Genomic DNA, 4,630 nt, shown 5'->3' on the forward strand with positions numbered 1-4,630 from the left:
GTTGCTATTAATGCATATTAATCAAGTTTTCGAGCCATTATGTTTTCAACAATGTGCTGAATCTCTGCTACAGTCTATATATCTATTGAACAAATTCCCTGCACGTTACACATCTTGATTTTTCGGGCGGGATTTTTTTTATTTTTACATCTGACAAGCAGTCGATCAAAGAGATGAAAAAGTTTTGCCGCCATGTTTATTTTCTGCCGAAAGCACCCCCTAAATCTGTCTAGCCAGGCAAGTGTTCACAGAAGAAACAACAGAACTATGAGACGCTGAACAAAGCATCACACACCAGGAACTGAAGAGGCAAACGCTGCATGTGGACATCACGGCCGTAAACCGCACATTAAACCCCAGAAGCACCATAGACTCGATAGCCTACTACAAACATCTGGCCCCGCAGCAGGAAGAGTCCGCCACTGGATCTTCTATCACAATGTCCATCAGTGAATTGTAACAAGGGAGTTAAATACAGTAAGTGTGCGATTTCAACCGTGACCGAGTGGTTGCTTTGGAATTTGAAACCACAAAAATCCAAATCCCTATTATTGTGATGTGTGGAGCAAAGTTTTGGATCTCTGTTGGTACTTAACAGCACAAGTTAAACTATAGGCCTATAGAGTGTGTTTTTGAATTTTTCATACAGTGTCCTTTTATTTGTGATGCATCTTTTCTATGTCGCGTTGCGGTGTGAAGGTCACAGGTTTAGGGAGATGAAGACTTTGAGGTGGTTGTCACTCTTCAGGGCGTAAGAGTGGGACTTGGGGCCTCAGCCCATCAACTGGTGGACAAAGGGTCAGTGTCTCAGCAGGGATGGTCAGGGCGTACTGGAATTGATGGGGTGGTGTTGAAGGATGGAGATATCAACCAAACAGACTGTCTTTCAGAGCCTGACCACTGCCAGGGGCTCGAGGGGGGGCTTCCAGTCAACACCTTTAAGCTTGCCGGGCTTCAGAAAGTGTGGCCTTTATATGATGGACAAGAATAATTCAACCAAAACCTTCACAAATAAGCAGCAGAGTGTGGGACATCTGTTAGACTTGGAGCAAATTTGAAAATAGCTGTACTCACATTTGAACAACTTAGACAGTTTGAATGCGATTGTTTTCAAGTGTATGACAAAGCTGGATCTCTCTCACTTTTCACAAAGAAAAACATTTGATTGTAATAAAATTGTCATATTTGATCAACTTAAAAGCAAATCTGCCTCAAAACACCCTCTGACCCCAGAGGGTTAAAACAACTAGACATTCTCATTGAAACTCCTAAAGGGATAGTTCACTCAAAAATGAAAATCATTTCATCAGTTAGTACCCGTCATATAATTTCGTACATGTGTGACTTTCTTAATTCTGCAGAACACATGAGAAGATATTTTGAAGAATGCTGGTAACCAAACAACATTGACTTCCATTGTCTGAACACAAAACCATTTCACAAAAGAACTATTTTTGTGTTCACCAGAAGAAAGAGTCATGAGACATGAGGGTAAATAAATGATGACATTATTTTAAGTTTTAAGCAAAATAACCCCTTTAATTGAGAGCTTTAAACCAATAAAGGATTGATGTGATCCCTATGCCTAGTGTTCTCTAGTTGTTGTCTTTTCTAGTGTATTTTCCATTCATCCATAGCTATCTGCCACCCGAATATCAAAAGCGCGGAAAGATGAGATGAAGGATAAATTGCTCATTGTTTCTGAAGCATTCGGTAACTAGGTTAGGGAATGCAGATACCACATTCCCCCCGGGAAAAGACAATGAGCAGAGCGTGTAACATCCCCCTTTCCGACTTCCAGCTTTCAGAAATGGGTTTCCCTTTCAAAAGAATTCATCTGCAATGCAAAGCAAGAACAGAAGACCACATTGTCAAACACAGTCAAGTATGCCATGAATTATGTTACGGAAGATATTTTGCACAAAAAATCTGTAAGGCTGTATAATTATGATTTCTAATGATTACAACACTCTGTAAATGATTGATTCCAACTACCTCATGAGGTTTTCATGAAAGCATTGAGAAACTCTGAGAAGTTTTGTGGACATGAAACAGTCCCTGAGGTCATGAGTTGAGGTTGGGTACAGTCTGAAATGATTTCTCTGTTAAGCATTACCCATGATGCGCTATAATTTGAGCCCTGAAGCTTCCCAAACGCTAAACTTCAGCCTATAAACTTAAATACCCTCAAATAAGTGATTGCTCCATTAACCCTTAAGTTGCCAGCGGAGATACGACTGAGGCAGCAGAGACATGTGCATCTGATAAAAAGAGTCAATAAGCAGTGATATCAACCAGACCAGAGCACATGTGGAACCAGACACAATCCATCAGCTGTGATCTAAATCCACACAGGCTTGGAAGATCTCAAACTGACTTTTAATAACACGAGAGTTCACTTTTGATCAGAGAGATATTTCCTTTATCAGAGAATCTTTTTTGTTTTCACATAATAGTCCTTCAAGGTGAAATGTGAATTTTTGAATGTTTCAAGAATCACAAGAACAACTTCAAGACGTTCATAATTTGATTTGCTCAACTATTGTAAGCACATGGCTTTGTGGTGCTTTCAAAACAGTGCTTTGTTTTTCTGACTGGTCTGACACAAAAACACTTGGCCAATCAATGGTGTACGTTTTCGGCGGGAGTTCCTATTTATGAACATTAAAAGGCGGAATAAAAACAAGCAAAAAATCCCATGAATTTATTTTTATTGGAAATTGTTTTTTGAAAACAAAATGTATTTAAAAACATTATTGACAATGATTTTTATGGCTGTTAAAAGATTATTCACAATTAACCGCATCGAGAATAAAAGTTTGTGTTTATATAATATATGTATGTGTACTGTGCAATAAATAAAAATGGAGATGAAGGAGATAACTCTTTTTTTATTAAAAAAAAAATGTTATTATTTGTTATGTTTTTTTGTGTTTTGTTGTGTTAGTTAGCCGTATTATTTACTTATTATGGCTTAAGATTCATCCTCTACAATATTAAGAAAATACGACCCTTCCTATCAGAGCATGCTACGCAAGTCATTGTACAGGCTATGGTCCTGTCCAGACTGCACTACTGCAATGCGCTACTGGGTGGACTTCCAGCTTGCATCTACAGATGATCCAGAATGCTGCGACAGGAGTTATCTTTAATGAACCGAAGAGAGCACACGTCACTCCTCTATTCATTAAGCTACATTGGCTCCCTATAGTCGCTCGCATCAAATTCAAGACTCTGCTCCTGGCCTACAAGACCACCACTGGTTCGGCACCACCTTATCTTCACTCGCTACTGCAGATATGTGTACCCGCCAGATCCCTACGCTCTGCAAACGAACAGCGTCTTGTGGTGCCATCCCAAAAAGGTAAAAAATCTCTCTCGCGCACCTTCTCCACATCTGTTCCACCTATGTGGAATGATCTACCCGCTGCTACAAGATCTGCAGATTCTGTAGCCATCTTTAAGAAATGTCTGAAAACACATCTCTTCCGTCAACATCTGACTGATCTGTTCTGACCATATCTTCTCTACTCTTAAAAAAATACAAAAAAAAATGAATGAATGGTTCTATGTTAGGTTACCTATACTGTGTTAGTTTATATGAGACCAGTCTTCTTCTTTGATTGCACTTATGCTTATGCTGTCCCAATTGCTTCCATTGCCTACCCCACCTGTAAGACGCTTTGGATAAAAGCGTCTGCTAAATGACAAAAAAAAGCAACAGCAGAGGATGGATTTTTATTAGAATGCACAATAAAAAAAACATAATTTATAACAATTTTCAAGTGTTCATTTTGTAAATAAACTCTTAATTTCCTTAATATGCATGTATGTTTGATTTGTGTTTTTAAATACAAAGTCAATATGCACAGTACACAGAGATATATTTTGTAAAAACAAACCTTTATTCTGTGTGCGATTAATCGTTTATCACGATTAATCAGCCTAAATTATGTATTTAAATATATCTCCCTCTTTATTATATTAAATATATATATTTGTAAATACTGTTGTGGTCAAAATTTTACATTAACCTTACAGAAAACATAGAGCTTTGAATTTCGTTGAATTTCCATATTTCACATAACAGACATTTACAAAGTTCAAATAAAAATTTCTAAAAAGTTATAAAAAATAAATAAAGTTTGCATACACACAAATCTTAATAGTCACAATAAGTGACAGTTTTTATATTCATAATAGTTGTTGGATTTTTTGTCCTGTGTACAGATGTGACAATACAGACTCAAATTGTAATTGTTCTTAAGCAAATACAATATAATAACATAATAAAAAATAAACCAATTAGAAAGACAACATATAAGGTAATATTTACAATACAGAATCAGAATCAGAATCAGAATCAGAATAAGAAAGAGCTTTATTGCCAAGTATGTTTGCACATACAAGGAATTTGTTTTGGTGACAGGAGCATCCAGTACACAGAATAAGCAACAACACAGAGACCATCAAACAATACAAAAAAACAGTTACACAGATGATTTAAATAAGGGCCTATGGGTATAAAAATTAGAAATACAATACAGTAAACATAAGAGTAAAGCTATAGAGAGTAAAGTTATGTGTGTATGTAAATATGTACAAGTAAAAAATAGAATAGACTATTTCA

The sequence above is a fragment of the Triplophysa dalaica genome, chromosome 24 (assembly GCF_015846415.1).
Source record: "Triplophysa dalaica isolate WHDGS20190420 chromosome 24, ASM1584641v1, whole genome shotgun sequence".
Classification (NCBI taxonomy): Eukaryota; Metazoa; Chordata; class Actinopteri; order Cypriniformes; family Nemacheilidae; genus Triplophysa; species Triplophysa dalaica.